This window comes from Sarcophilus harrisii, chromosome 1, assembly GCF_902635505.1.
Source record: "Sarcophilus harrisii chromosome 1, mSarHar1.11, whole genome shotgun sequence".
NCBI lineage: Eukaryota > Metazoa > Chordata > Mammalia > Dasyuromorphia > Dasyuridae > Sarcophilus > Sarcophilus harrisii.
In genome coordinates, this window is record NC_045426.1 from 430518731 (window position 1) to 430535827 (window position 17097).

Sequence of the window (17097 nt, forward strand, 5' to 3'; positions counted from 1 at the left end):
TTAGGAGCTTGCTTTTTGAGCTACAAAAAAGTAAAAATCTTTTCATTACAAACTGACAAATAGAAAAGGTAAAACCTTTTCCACACTACATGTATGACATAATTGGGACTAGATCAAGGTTTAATAAAACATTAAAAATAATGGCAATTTCTAGTCATCTACAAGCTACTTTTTTTAAAAAAAAATTCTTTTCTTTTTTACTTACTTATTTTAATAACTATAACTTCTTATTGACAGAACTCATGCCTGGGTAATTTTTTACAACATTATCCCTTGCCCTCATTTCTGTTCTGACTTTCCCCCTCTACCCCCTCCCCCAGACGGCAAGCAGTCCTATACATGTTAAATATGTCAGTCATATCCTAGATACAATGTGAGCAGAATCAAACAGTTCTCTTGTCACACAGGAAGAATTGGATTCAGAAGGTAAAAATAACCTGGGAAGAAAAACAAAATGCAAACAGTTTGCATTCATTTCCCAGTGTTCGTTCTTTGGGTATAGCTGCTTCTGTCCATCCTTGATCAATTGGAATTGAATTGGATCTTCTTCTTTGTTGAAGAAATTCACTTCCATCAGAATACATCCTCATACAGTATCGTTGAAATATATAATGATCTCCTGGTTCTGCTCATTTCACTTAGCATCAGTTCATATCTACAAGCTACTTTAATAATGTTATTATGAATTAGGCTAAACTGCAGTAATATTTGATACACTCCAGGACTAGTATCCTCAGTACATCAGAAAATATACTTTAATATCCCAAAGAAGCAAGGCTTTGTAGTGGCGGTTTTAACATAACTAACTTGCAGCTACAAACTTCTAAACATGAAAAGCAATCTTTTTGGACAGTCTCCCAGGCCTCAAAGAATAAAAGCAGAGAGCAGAATTGGTATAACATATGCACAAGTCTATTGTAAAGGCTCTTGCTTTGCACTGCGCAAAAACAGCTCTATTTATGTTGCATATTTATCCTATCTCCTGTGGTAGAATAGAGTGGTTATGATTTCAACCAGAATCGGCAGAATTGCAATCTGTCGAAAGGAAACATAGAAAAACCTTTGAAATAGTTGGAGAAGGGCTCTCCTTGTCTTTAAGGATGTTCAGATGACACTCTGCAACAATAAATTCTGATGTGTAAGGTCAGTTTTTGGGTGGCTTAAAAGGATAATCTGATGAAAATGTGCTATCTAGGAAAAAATACTCCATCTTCATATACAGAACCTAGTGGTACAAGTAATGGTAGTTGATCTCCATTCATAAATGTTATCTCCTTTAGGTACAGCACTGCAGTTTGGAGGTAGATCAAGGGTTAATTCAGCTAGCTCTTTCTGAATTCTTTCAGTACTAATGGATAATTTAGCAACTTTACTAGAGAGTTTGGTAGTGGTGTTCTGGGTGGTAGACTTTCTTTCTTGTTCCTCAGCTTCTGGTGCTTGCTAGGTCCTTTCTGATCTGTAATACCAAAGATCGTTTGATCTTTGCCTACATTTTATAGTGAGATTGCAGACTCTTGGTTTAAAAAAAAAAAAAAAAATTGCCAAGAGACCTGTTGCCCTTCTCAAAGGAAAGGGATTTCTTCCTGTAAAAACAGAAGGACCCAAACCAACATCAGATAACTGGTCAAAGGAGGTTGCTCGTGAAGGATATTTATAGAAAAGTGATTATCGGGGGTGGGGGAAGAAGGGTTACTCTTCAACCATTGGTTTGGGGACTCATCAAATCTGGAAAAATAACAACTTTTCTGGGGGACCCAGACCCCCAGAATTTGAAACATTTAGCCTGACTCAAGCTTTTCCCCTAGCTGAGTGGACAGCTACGTCCTGTTTACCACATCCCAAGCCCCTTGCACTTGGATTGTTGGGCAACAGCATCCTATCTTTCTATTTCCTGTGGCCAAATGCCTATGCAGGAACTACCAAAAGGCCCTGTTGGGACCAACTTGGCATCTTTGTCAAGTTATTTTTCTGAAAACTGGCTGAGGTATGTGCCAATAGCTCAGGCTAGAACCCTCCAGTTATTAGCTTATTTTCTCCCCTTTCCCCTTCCCTCCCATTTACCTTCACAAGGTTGGGGGGAACAGAATGGGGAGGACGGAAGTGCATGTGTCTGTCTACCTTGGACAGGATCTTACTGGCTTGAAAGGAATGCATTGGGCTGGCCAGCCCCTGGAAGGGCTAAGATGCTCAGCTTTGTTTCTTTAAAGCCAGTGGTTTTCAGGTCTCGCTGCTATACAGCAACAAAAGTAACATGTTTGTTTTAAGAGATGGGTTTTGGTATTAGAATCTTGGGACTGGTAAATATGCTTTGCAATTTCCCAAAAACAATATAGGTTGTTCTCTTCTTCTGTATCTCTGATCCTAGCTCACTATCTATATCTGCTGTTTGTCTCAAATAGACGTATTGAACAAGCTTTATAAGGTCTATATTCATATGCAAATTAAAACATAATGAATAAATATTTTTCTTTAGTTTAGTATTTCCTATGTGCAGGGACTGGCCATAATTGGGGTGATTGCATATCTTTTATGGGCTCTACGATATCTTAGAAAACAATGTAATCAATACAATATCATTCAAAAACAGGAGTTCCAAAGGCTCCAGTTTGTAGCTATTTGAAGATGATCCTGTTAAGAAATTTAAATATCTATGTAAAGAAAACCATTTAAAAAGGAGCTTCTTTCCTTGTTTATTGGTCATTGCTATAAAAAAAGAATATTAGTTACTACTATTGAAAATCTGTCTATGTGGAAAGACTAAGGTGCTTATTGTTTAATATACAGAATTCCCTCACTTTCTTTTTCTACCATAAAATTCTTTTCTTTCTTGGGTCATGTTGCCCCCATGTATTGCTGATTGAGTGATGGGGATATAGTTATTTTCTATAGAGGATATTGGGTCAAGCCTGAGGGCCATCCCCATGGCATTTCTACCTCCCAGAGCATACATCTTAAGTGTCTTCCCTTCCCCCCCTCCCCCCAACGAGAGTGCTATTTAAATACATAGTTGCATAGTGATGTTGCAATGTGGTATACTACTGGAGTTTCTGCTGATGATATTGCTTTACATATTGGGAATGTTGCAGTTGGAAAATCCCAGTATTTCTATTAAACTAGAAAGCTAATTGGAAATCATTTCTATAAATCTGTTTGCTCTTTTTCATATAAAACTTGGGATCACAAACTTTACAAGTATTTTGGGTATATGATAATTATAGAATTTCAGAAAATTACTTGGTAATAATAAAAGGACTAAGCATGAAATTAAATACATATTTACATTTAAATAAGTTGTCACATTGCTTTTTCTAGAAAAATAGATATCGGTAGAATGTGTGTATGTATTCTACCTAATGGAGTACTGACCATAAGCTTCATTAAGTTTGGGGCTGACTTTAAATTTATATTATATTATTGGCTGGGTCCTGCCCTCCCCAAATCCCATCTATCAGTGTATTACAACATTTTCTCTTGTTTTCATTTAAATTGCTTTATTTTAAAACTAGAAATATAAGCTAGGTGGGTAACCTTGGCAAAATTGTATCAATTAAAAGAAAATGTTAGATATTTAAATTACCTTAAATCATATGAAGGGAAGAAAAAAATTAGTCGAGGACATTGAATATGGAAAATGTTTTCTGCACAAGCAAAAATAAGACTACCTCTCATTGAGATGATGTAAACAAAACCATAGGCATCCAGAAGTCGAGAGGGAACATAAAGGAAAATAAATCTGGAAAGAGGAGTTGGGATCATTCGTTAGAGAAGTGGCAAAATACTGATTAAACTGGTGAGATGCTGACAAACGATGACATTTCTCAATTTTTCTTTGAGAGGAAAGCAGAGTTTTTATTCTATTGATAGTGTAGTTCTTGTTATCCCAAATTGTTTGATAGTAGTACCTCACTAAATCCTGAAAACATTAAATTTAGCGCAGTAGGAGAGAATGTAGATATTTAAAATTCCATACCAATGATGGTACTTATTTCTAGGACTAAATCTCCTAACCTCCACAATCTATGATGGCTTTATAGTAAAATGCCAATTAGCAAGTCAGATTCCCCTTTATTTAAAAAAAAAAAAGCAGAAAATATGGAATATAACTTAATCAAGTTTGCAAATTAATTGTCTAGAAGTTGCATCTAAGTGCTTACTTTAAACTCCTCTATTCTTCTGAAGCCAAAGACTCATTTGGTGAGAGGTTTAGCAAACCATTATTTTCTCACTATACAGTGGCAATTTTTGCAGACTGCTGGGAAACTATGCACAACCAGGACCAAGGGTCTGATGCTTCTGTGTCCTCATTTCCAAACTAACTTCATAGGACCCTTCAATTAGATGGCAAGGTCTTCTGTCTGAGATGGGTACTTGATTGTATTCTTCCTCTCTCAGGAAACAGTGAGAAAAGCTGATTCAGAGCTTTTTAAATAAAAAGCTTTACATAGAATGCTACTATGGCTAAATGAAGTAAATCATCCTAGTTTCACTTTCACAGGGAAAGTGTGTTAAGGGTCCAATACCAATGTTTAAAGAAGGTCATCTTCTGGCATTTAAAAAAAAAAAATTGCCTAAGAGATTAAGGATACTCTTAGAATCCAAACTGTTCTTAAGATGGAAAAAAAGACAAAGCAGAATAAACACAATTAACTTCATCTATTTTCTGTTGAGCCAATTTCAGCTTATGTATGAACACTAAATCTGTGGTCATAATCGCATTTCCCTGAACATCACAGATTTTGAAGCAGAGGTAAATATTTTCCTTGGACTTCACTTATTCTTTAATCTTAACTTCAAATTTGCTGTGCAATACCTTTTATTTTTGATTTGACAATCTACATGTTATCCTTTAAATTATAGTTTTGCCTATGTGGTGGCCTCATGCTTTTCAATACTAATAGGCTTGTCATCCAAACAACACATCTTGGGACCCAACCAGGTTATGATATTGAATCACATTAGTCACATCAAGACAGACTTCATGCATTTGGTTTGCTTTCATTAAGGATATATTGCAATAAGAAATCATGTTCCTTGAAACTGAATAGACATAAAATATTTCTGATTTCTGCTGATACATCTGTTCCTTTCACTTATATATTTTTTTTTGGGGGGGGGAGGGGGTCAGGTCTGAGGCATGGATCTTATCCATTTCCCGGGAATATGGGTCTCCCATTGGAGGTCAGATTCTTATCGCCTTTCTTATGACTTAAAATAGTGGTTGATAACTGTTGATACTTTGGGACATAATTGTCTCTGTTAGAAATCTCTTTAACAACCATTTTTATGAGTCAACCTTCTAGATTCCATACCTGATATGAGAGTCCAGCGTCTCGGATGGCCCTAAATTTGGTAAGGTTACATGTGTCTAGGAATGAATTTCTTTAAAAAAAAAAAAAAAAGTTTATATAAAAACTTGTTTGAAAGTATAGTACTGGGTCCTAATCTTTGCCTTTAAAAAAAAATTGTATAAAATTTCTATACTTGGTACTCTAGTGATATCATGAGTCCCTTCTCTGAAGCATGGAGACAACCTGGCTGCAAAGACTTAGATAAAAGTGTATTCTACAAGATTTATTACTTTAGGTTTAACATTTGTTAAAAGGTGTTTAACACTGATCAGTGTTGCATTTATAATCTATGCTTCTATAATGTTCTTATGAAGTCTAATTGTGAAAATCTAGTCCACTTCTATAATTCACAATTTTTCCATACACTCCTTTTGAGAATTAAACAGACTGGTAACGTTTTACTGATTTTTTTTTTTTTTTTTTTTTTTTTGATACTGGTTTTCCTTTTATAATAGCAGCTAAGCATCAGCTATGGTAGTTTTGTCATCAATATCACTTTTTGAGAATAGTTCTGGGATGCATACTAGTCATTCTTCTCTATAGACTTCTATATTTTCATTGAAGTTGCTGATCTATAATATTTTTCTATCTTCCCAAAAGATACTAAATCACTGGCTCTTAACTATTGGGTTTGCATGACCACATGTAAATTTGCAAATTGTCAAGGAGAAAGATGGGACTTACCTTATTAACAAGAGGAATGAGAATTTTCATTAGAAAACCCATTGATTCAGTTGGTGCTTAACTGGAATATAGTTGCAATTTTGGGTGTTATCTTCTCTTATTAATGATTCAAAATATTAAATGGCACCCATTACATCTAAATCTGTTATTTTCTTAGGTTTTTTAATAGATATCCATACCTTTTGTAGAATTTTGGTATAGGATTGTAGTGTTCTTTTCTAGAATATAATCATTCTCTGTGGGAGCAGGTTTCTTGGGGGACTTCTGGAGTCAGCCTTAGTTTCAGTTCCAAGTAATAATCACCTCAAATGCAGCCAGCTGTTAAAAGTTCAAATCCTTTGTCTCTTCCAAAATAGCCAAGTTAGTTTTCTTAGATGCCTATCTCCCTCCTTGGTTCCAAGTGCTCTTGCAGCTTGTCATTTGCCTCTGCCAGCTTCAGCTTCCAGCTCTCTGAATCTCCAGTTAGCACTCCTGATTGAGGCTCATCCTTTTTATATGCTCTTTTAGAGGTGTGAACTCAAAGGTTGACTCCTCCCCAAAGAGTGGGATTGTGGATTCCTGACTTGTGAATCTCCCCGACTTGTGAACTCTAATGTGTGAACTCTCAAAGGTGTAAACTTAAGTACATAAGCATTGTTTCTATCAATTCCAGTGAGTTAACACTTTGTAAGGATTCTAACATAGAATCACATATGTGACATTTAAAATCTAAAGCTAATGGAAATCTGCTATATAATTTTATAAACTGGCATTCTTTTTCTTCATTTAACAAACCAGTCTTAAACTAATACAATTTTATAATATTAGATTCCAAAATATTAAGACCAATTTCCCTTGGTTCTCATTTAGTCTAATATGCTTAAATATATTATATCTATTTCAATATTCCTTCTCTTCTTAATCATTTTCTTTATTATCCTTGTCATTAATACTTTTAAAAAGAAATAGGAGGGGGGAGGAGAGAAGTCAACTCTCTCTCATACTCTTCCTATTTTATCCCTAGTTCTACACTTATTCTAATCTAATTCTTGGTCTATATAAAGTAGACACATGCATATCAAAAGCTAAAAACATAAGTGATAATTATTGCTCATCCTTCATTCTTGAAGAGGACTAATGACTTTAAATGCTATAGTAGCAGCATAACCTAATGATATCATACTTTAGTGAGCAAACACCAGTTTCTAAATATGTAACTAAATCTACCTAAAAATTTATACACATGAAAGTATTTTTAAAAGAACCCCACTTTAGACGATGTGGGGAAAATAAGTAGTGGAATGAACACACTGAGTGCATACAGTAGACTACTATTTGGTTGGCAATCTCAGTTTGCTTCTTTTTATTAGGTATTGCTATCAATCTCTGAAAAGCTTTTTTTTAGAGCAAAAAAAAAAAAAAAAAAAAAAACAACACAAGGAAACAAGATCGTTAAGTACTATTCCATTAGAACTTCCTTCAATGGAATAGATGATGTCATAGTTGTATTTCTAGCAACCCAATTTAGATTATATGAGTAACCTTGGAAGGATAGATGAAATTGAAGAAAGGACCCCCAAAACTCTAACTCCTTGAAGGAGATTCTCCTTGAACCCTGTGTCTGCAGGGATCCAGCCTGAGGACAAACAGCTTTGTTCTGTAACTTAGGTGGTACTGGTTGAGTTCTGATCTAAAGAAATCCAACCCTATTGAATTAGAGACTCATTCAATTCTATTCAAATTCCAGCTCAAGCCAAAATTCAGCTTGTAGGTAAAGAGCCAACTTGAAACTCCACCCACTAGCCCAGCCCCCATGGAGCAGGCTTGGAATGTAGACAAAGACTTCCTTACAAAAACCGCAATTAAAAACTTATTTCTTTGCAGAGGTCCTGCCATGCCATGGAAGCCTCTACCCATTGGAATAATATTCTCTTCCAGTGTTACCCGCTCTTTACCCTTGCCTATTTCCCTAATGAGACTTTATGCCTCTGTCACAATTTCTCTACTAGAAACTTTACTTCCCAATGCCTATAATAAACTTTTTTTTTTTTAATCAATCTAGATTTTGGGGTCTGTAAATTCCTACAGAGAATCTCTGTGCCGCCAAAAGGGGGTTCCCCAAAACTCCCTATCCTTGCACTGGCTCCCAAGGGGGTATTGGGGAGCCAAACCAACATTTTGTTCCCTGAACCCCAAACCTGCCACTAGACCTTATTTAACTCCCTGACCACCAGTAACCCTAATCTCATTTTGGTTTTGTGTGGAATGGAAAGATGAAGAACTTGCAGTAATGTGTGAATTCTTTTTCTTGACCATGTATGTATTTTTTTTTTTTTCCCCTCATAATTTGCTTTGGTAAGGTCAAGTAATGAATTGATACATTTCCTCTATGCAAAGCACTGAAGCCTAGAAAGAAAAAAAAAAATATAAACTGATATAAACTGAGATCTTTTGGGGGGAAGGGTTGGAAAAGTCCTGATGGTGAACTATGTCTCCTTTAATCTGTGGGGGAAGGGTGATTTGGGGTCCTAAACCTTCCTCTAGGAGGAGGGGCAAGCCCTCCTGAACATAAAGGGAAACTCCCAAGATAAGTAATCTCATTCAGTTGGAAATCTTAGGGGCATTGTCCACATCCTATATGGAGTGGTTTAAACTCCGAAGTTAAGTAATTTCATTCAATATTGAATTGAAGCCCCAAGCCTCAGAGAGCTAATAAAAAAATGACTGAATCCTGAATCTTTGCTATTTGCCCTTCTGACTTAGCCCACCAGTGAAGGTATTTTCTTCTTGGTGTTGACCCATCTTTGCAGAAGTCCTAACAGGACTCTGCCTACTAAGAAAGTTGTCATCTTAGTGTACTGTTTTCTTAGTAAATAAATCCCATTCTTTGTCATAAACCTCATGCCTGCATTTATTGGGGTTTGAGAATTCTTTTGCAAAACATGCTCAATGGCCAAGGGGATCCCACTGCTGTTAGGGGAACTCTTGTCCTCAATTCTTACACCTTATCAATACCACATCTCTAAGAAAAATAAATGTCCATCTCAGGAGCCCAGGATACATGAACACTTGTTTGCAGACTGACTGAACTATTAGGAGCCACTTGGGTTTGTTCGTTTGTTTTTGTTTTTTAAATTATAACTTTTTTTATTGACAGAGCCCATGCCTGGGTAATTTTTTTTTTTTTTTTTTTTTTTTTTTTTTTTTTACAACATTTATCCCTTGCACTCACTTCTGTTCTGACTTTTCTCCTCCCTCCCTCCACACCCTCCCCCAGATGGCAAGCAGTCCTATACATGTTGAATATGTTACAGTGTATCCTAGATACAATGTGTGCAGAACCAAACAGTTCTCTTGTTGTACAGGGAGAATTGGATTCAGAAGGTAGAAATAACCCGGGAGGAAAAACAAAAATGCAAACGGTTTACATTCATTTCCTAGTGTTCTTTCTTTGGGCGTAGCTGCTTCTGTCCATCCTTGATCAATTGAAACTGAGTTAGATCTTCTGATGGAAGTGGATTTCTTTGACAAAGAAAATACATCCTCATACAGTATCGTTGTTGAAGTATGTAATGATCTAGGAGCCACTTGTTAATGGTAGCTGGGATCTAATTCTGACCAGAATAGATTGAATCCTATGAGGATGTGAATGATGCAAGGTGAGAGGTGAGTATTTCTGACTTACTCTTATGCTGCATGCAAAATGTTTTCAAGGCACAGCAAAGTTATATCCATTAAAGAAAAGCATCCATTCCTTTGCAAACAACACTTGCTTCTAGTAACTGTTCTCAGACAATTATTTCCAATTGCCAGGGTCATGTTAGTTCCAGTGAGTAGGGCTAGCTCAACTTGAAAGTAAGATAAAAGTAGACTCATTTGCAACTCCTTAACTCTAATATATAGCTGCAGGGTTCTGAGAACAGATTGCTCCCTTAACTTTCATTGTGCGGTAATACATAGCTGCAGGGCTGTGAACTGATCTGCCTTTATGTGCAAATCCCTATTTAACCCTTTATAGGCCTTCTGGGTTTCACACTACAGTTTGAGTGTCTAAGTGAAGTTCAATGCTTATTTGGCTGACAGACTTAAGGAACACTCTCAATAACCCAAGCAAGCAGAGAAATAAAACCTGCATAATAAGAGCTGATCCAAAGTGTAACAAAACAGAAGTTTTACTTCTTAAAGGGTTCAGTTGTTATGACATATTTTAGCAATGTCTCCAAGGTCAATTCCTGGTCTTTGGGTATTTTTCATGTGGTACTAAAGAAAAATGTGGTACATTTTTACCAAAACACAGGGAATGCGATTAGCTCTGCCTGTTAAGTTTAAAGGCTGTGGCGCCTAAGCTTCCCATGGGTTTCATTCTCCCCCCCCCCCCCTTCTCCTCGCCCCCACTAACATGGTGTTATTTGTAGTTATATCAGTAAGTTTGTCCTCCTAAATCATAGTGTGTATCCATGGCGGAAAAGGAAAGTAAGTCCAATACTGTGCAGCTCGAGTTTAGAGTTTGTTGGAGTCTCCATGCTGAGGAGTGTAAACTGCATTGTTAGGAGTTCCAACCCTCTGCCTCCTTCCGAACAGTAGCTGCCAGTAAGGATGCTCACAGGTTTGGAGGGTGATATGCTGTAACAGCTGTGGAATCTTGTGGGATGCTTTCTCTGCAGTGATGCACATGGATCTGGTTGGAATTCATTTTTCTTCTCCATCACCTGCTGAAGCGGCATCTTCATGTCAATATGTGTGATGGTCCACATCTATTGGGTGTGGGGTCTCATTACATGGCCTGAATAGATTGCCACGGGGCATAATGGGAAGGGTTCCTAAGGCAACCCAGACAGGAGGGGATAAAACTCATCTGGGGGATTTGTCATTGCCTTCACCAATAACTTTTTTTTTTTTTTTTTTTTTTTTTAAATCTTTGACAACATAAGATAGTTGTCACAATGGTGAGTCCCATCTTGTATTCTCCACTTTGTTTTTGAAATAGTGTCTTAATGTCTCTATGGCAGCATTCCATTATCCCTCGACTTTGAGGGTTAAAAGGGATGCTGGGAACATGTGAAATATGCATCTGTACAAAAGACTTTGAATGGGGCTGAAGTATAGGTGGGAGCATTGTCAGTTTTTAACATTACTGGAAAGCCCATGAATTGTGCAGCAGCACAAAGATGATTTATGATGGCCTGAACTCCCTCAGATTGTCTAGTGTTAGTAGACACATACTCTGGTTTTACTTAGGCTGACACATGCACATACTTCTGGGTCCCAAAAGATGGTATGTCTGACATCCATTTGCCAAATATCATTGTTGCTAGATGATAACCCTTAGGTTAGTAGATCATGAACCTACAGGAGCCCTTCTGGTAAGGAGCATAGAAATGTAGGACTATTGATCTAACTTCCTACTTTGTAATGGGATATAACATTCTTAATGTTTTAGCAGACATGGAATTTGTTGTGAGCCTTTTGTGCTTCTAGGATGTTCAGCATATGCATTTTGTCCACTATTTCATTGGCAGTAGATAGGGGATTGGGGGAGGGTCGGTATGTGACTGTATATAAGTAAATATTTTGCCATACCATGCTCTTAACTGTTTGCACTTCAACAAATAATTGAAATATAGGGTTTGGTTGAAATTTATGTGCTGTCTCTAACTTACTTTCTGACAGTACTTATACCATTTTTGCTCTAAAGCATTTAATGTCCATAGAACAAATCTTTAAAGCTTGTAAATAGCAAATTCATTTTGTTGTATAGCCTCAAAAGGAGTATCATACACATAGTTTTGGTTGAGAGAAGGGCAAAAGCAAGCTTCCTTATTATACTTAGTAGCATTGGTTTAAAAAAAAAAAAATTAAGACCCTGTGAAATAGGTTTGTTGGTAATTATTCTGGGTATTATCCAGAACCATGTAGAGTACAACTTGGCACACGGGGTAAAGGAGAGTCATATAAATAAGACAAGGGGAATTATAGTGGCAATTGCTATTCTAATGATATCTGAAATGAGTCACTGGAGTCCCGTATATTGAAATCACAAGACATCCAGTCAAAATAATGATCCTTTTGACAGCCTTCAATAACATGGCTATCATAGTAACATATGGGGTTAGTGAAGAGTTAAGCAGCATGGGGGGAGGTGTCATCCATTCTACAACAGGTTTTTTTTTTTTTCCCCTTGATGTAGTAGGATATTCAGAAATATCTAACACTTGTGCTTAATCCTTTCTCTGGGTCTATATGACCTGTTTGAGTCTTTTCAATGCTTTGTTCAACTGTTTGCAATGTTTTCATAGCCAACTGAGTAAGGTGGTATGGAGAATTTAAATCTCAATCTCCTCTCAAAATGTCATAAAGGAGCCAATTGTTTTGGGTGAAGCCATTGTTTATCACTCATGAAGTTTTTGAAGTCATCATTTTAAATCTCTTTTCTGATCTGTAACTTGTGGCCTTATAACATCTGTTCTTACATGAAAGCCAGCCTAAGTATTGAAAAGGAGGGTATTTTCATACTTTCTCTGGGGCCACTTCCAAATCATGCAATTTCAATTGTCTTGTTACTTCTTGTAAAGCTTATTCTAAAATTAAGTGTCCTTATGGACACCCAGCAAGTCATCCATATAATGTAGCAGAACTAACCTTGATATCTTTCTTATAGGTGCTAGCACATTCTTGACACATTGTAGGACCATTTTTCATCCCTTGGGGTAAAACAAGCCACTGATATCGTTTATAGGGTTCAGCATAGTTAATGGATGGAATTGAAAAAGCAAATCTTAAACCCAAGATTAGTTTTATTCTATACCTGTCTTGGGTCTAAAACTCGGTCCATCCTGGTGGCAAAATATTAGGCAAAGGCAGGTAGGTGGGTTTGTAAAGCTCTCCTGGTATGTATTTGTTCATTGACTTTCCTTAAATCAGTTAATATTCTCCACACCTCTGATTTTTTTTTTTAATTATAGCTTTTTATTTAAAAATATATGCATAAGTAATTTTTCAGCATTGAAAGTTGCAAATTCTTTTGTTCCAACTTTTTCCTTCCTTCCCCCCAACTTGATTTTTTTTTTTGATAACATACCGAAGAATTCCAAGGGCTGACAGAAGGCTCTATATGCTTTTGTCTTAATTGTAATTCAACTATATCCTGAAGAGCTATGATCTTTTCTATTGTTAAGGGTCACTGTTCTACCCATTACAGGGTCATTATCTTTCCAATGAATACAAAGAAGTGATATAATGTTGAAATAGCTCTATAACAGTGACCCCAGTTAAAAAGGGGGCATTGTAAGTACACCTTATTGACTTTTAACTACCCAAGGTTAATGGAGGAGGCCTGTGAGAATGTAAGTTTAATGATACCCTGTTTCCCTTCATGAGTTCATCTCCATTCATTGGAACTTATGTTTATGTAGGGGAGAGAGTATTGACCCCAATAATTTGTGTTGAAGACTGTTCCATTTTCCAGTAAGGAAGCCAGTGCTTCTGTGCTATAATTGTCCTGTCTCAGTATCAACCAACCCTCTAAAAGGCATTCCTTCTAAAATGTTAACTTAGCAACCTAAGCAACCTATGTCTGTAACAACCTGGCTCCAATAAATCACTTCTGGTCTTACTATACAACCTTCTAATTGCTTCTAGCATAACACTAAAGCTTGTGCAAAACAATCCCCTACTTCTATGGTTGCAGGCTGTGTGCCCATATTAACTACTGGTACACACAATAGGTTTTTGTTTTTTTTTCTTTCCAACACACATTTTGGTCACACCTAATATCTTCTGGGTAGAGAGAGTTATTGCCACTAAGTACCCAATAAGTAAAGGAGGTATTTGTTGTATTTGAACATATGCAGTGTGCTCTGGGAGGATTTTGAGCATAAAGGGGGGAGCTATGGTCATCTAGATATGGCATACATTTTCTTCTGGTATTTGAGCATATTGCTCCTGTAGGGATAATGGGTTTATTTCCTAAGGGGGTTTTATGCCAGCCATCGCGCACCCTCCCCCCCCCACCCTTTTTTTTTTTTTTTTTTTTTTTTTTTAACCTGACAATTTTCTCAAGCTAGCAGTTTCTGGAGTACTTCTACTACTCCCTCATTACCAATTGATCTGATGAGGGCCTTACTAAGGCATTCAAGAATTTGTCTGGGAAGGGAACCCCAAGCTTTTATTGCAGCCTTAGAAATTTGCTCATACACTGTTATGGGATAATTAATCTGTTCAAGAAAAAAATAAAACTGGAAACATTCACAGAACACAAACTGATTTATTAAATGACAAATCAACAATGTAGGGAGAGGGTTAAACCTAAATCTAGGATGCCATTATCAAATAAAATATTACTGACCAAACAAAAAAGGCATTTTAGAATTTTAAATGCAGGAAATCTATAAGCAAATAAGAGCATGAAAAATAAATCTGACCAAATTAAAGCCAGAATGACCCTTATAGTTTGAATGAGCCCCCTTTGTAATATTTAAGCATATAAAACTACTACTTGATATATTTCTCCATGAACTTTTTGTGAAACTCTGATCGAAGGGTATCATTTACAAATCTTGTGTCTTTTTTCCTCTCATCTAATCCTTTGGCGCAGTTCTTAAAGACAATATCATCATCCCACCTTCTCTTTACTTTGAAGTTGGCCTTAGGCTGAGAGGGACCAGTGAGATTTAGGAGAGGGTTTCCACAAAGAATATTTTCCACCCGAATTCTCTCTTCTCCAGCCTTTTGTTCTCGTTCCTTCCGAGCTTGTTCTTCAGCTCTTTCTTTTTTTATTTTTTCTAGTTCTGCCAGTAGAGCTGCAGTGTCATCATCATCACCTTCTTCCTCAAAATCCTCATCTTCATCTGTTAGGGGATCATCTGCATCAAGGCAGGCTGCAGGAATGTGATCTAACCGAGGTTTCTTGGACACAGAAGATGAAGTTGTGTGCTCTCTAGTTGGACGATCTCTATTTTTTTCTCTTGCAGCAACTCTCTCTCTCTCTTCTAGTTCTTTCCTGAAATCACGGTTGCGAATCTCTTCTGGAGCATCCTGAGTGGTTTGTCTGTATTTTATCTCTGTGTGAGAAGGTAGATCTCTGCTTGAATATTGTTTTGAAAGTTGGCTCAAATCCCCTTTCCCTCTTCCACCTCTTGCAGGTTCAAATGTAGGTCTTGCCGCTGTGGTCATCTTCAATATTCAGGCGAGTTAGTCCCACAGCTCTCTGATGGTGCACAAGCACCGTTACTCCGCCCACAGGTGGGTGCCAAAATGTAATGTTTTCAAATGGTTCTCTGGGAGCAGGTTTCTTGGGGAGCTTTTGGAAGCAGCCTTTCAGTTTTGTATAATAATGGCTTCAAATGCAGCCAGCTGTTAAAAAGTTCAGATCCTTTATTTTCTCCTTCAAAATAGCCCGGTTAGCTTTCTTTAGAGGTCTATCTCTCTCCTTGATTCCAAGAGCTCTTATTGCTAGTCCTTGAACTAGAGGCAGAAGCTGGAAGAGCTAAACTCTGACTCCAAAGCCTCCAGCTAGCACAAAGGTGATATATATATATATATATATATATATATGGAATGGATCTGACTCCACCTACAAAAGTAGGCGGCTCCTCTCTGACTTGTCAAGCCCACCCTGGGCTCCTCTCTGACTTGTCAAGCCCACCCTGGGCTCCTCTCTGACTTGTCAAGCCCACCCTGGGCTCCTCTCTGACTTGTCAAGCCCACCCTGGGCTCCTCTCTGACTTGTCAACAATTTAAAAGATTTCTTCTTAATTTTTTTTAAGATCTCCACTAGAACCAAGTGAAATATTTTCAATACACCATTTTTTTTGTCTTCATGCTTTTTTTTTTTTTTTTTTTTTTTTTTTTAAAAGCAATTTCTCATAAGGTCTTGATATTGACTCCATCTCCCTGAATAACTGAGACAAAGCATTAACAATTTATGGCTTTTTGGATTTTCAGTAACTGGATGTTTCTTACCTAGAATGTTCAAAATCTTTATTTCAGTGTCAAAAGTGAATGAAGTGCATTGTGAAAGCCATCTCACAAGATAGCTGACTTTCACTCAATTTTTAGAATAATGTTTGTGTCCCAGGGTCAGGTTTCTTTCTCCAGAAATCATGTGGTTTATAATGAGTGGGACTTCTTGGTTTTTTTTTTTCTTTTTGTGAGACTAAGTTGGGGCCACCTTGGCATTGAAACTTCCATAGAAGCTAATTTAGTAATCCTAAAGATGTGGTTGGGTTCAAAGTTTTTTCCTCATGACTTGGAATGTATGGTCATTTGTCCTAGCTAAGGGGGCAAAGATTTAGCCTATAGGGAGTGTTAGCTCAGGCTCCTATATAATTCTTATTTGCCTCTCCTTGCCTAATTGCTTGTGGAGAGGGAGACTCCTTTTTCTAGAAATTATAATAAAATTCCTTTCTGCTTTTTGCCTTAATCTCCTTAATTTGATTTATTTGAGCTGGTGGTCTTGTCCCACAGTTTGTGGGGGCTCTCCCGGATCATGCAACCTGATGAGTGGGCGAGATCTCCAGAGCTAGCAGAATGGGTGCCCTGCCTTGCTTTAGGCAGGCTTTGAACTTCTGGGACCTTTCCCTTCTTTTCAAGGTCAAGTGGCCCATGAGAAGAGAGTAGAGGCATATCAGCAAATTCTGGGGCAAATTCCAAGTGGCAGGGATTGGGCATAGCAATCAGTCAAGCAACTTTTGTGCATGGAACAAAAAAGGGTACATGACCTGTGAGATCCCCCTTGAGGAATGCAACTCCTCTAGAAGGGGTGCTATGGACAGTATAGGCCTTTGGGGAAGACCCTTGAGTCAACAGACTCTGGAAAGGTGCTCTGAAAACTCTCATCAAATATTCAAAATGGGAGAGCTCAGCTAAAAGTCTCCCACTGCCAAAAATGATTACTCTGTATGGTAAGCATATTCCCAGGGCTAATTGAGTATGTTCAAATCTGTATATAAAACAGATTTCAGTTTGGATCTGCTTTTCTTTGTGTTAAAAGCTGTGAATGAGTTAAGGAATTGGTCTCTGTTGCTGGTTTGGAAAAGATCAGGCTGAGTTGAAAAGATAAATCTTTAACTTGTCCTGCTTCAATCCC

The 17097-nt window shown here is 37.3% G+C and overlaps 1 pseudogene; it reads right to left on the reverse strand.

Moving 5' to 3' along the window:
* Positions 1–14218: 14218 nt before the first annotated feature.
* On the reverse strand, positions 14219–15349 carry LOC100917576 (annotated as a pseudogene).
* Between the last annotated feature and the right edge of the window lie 1748 nt (positions 15350–17097).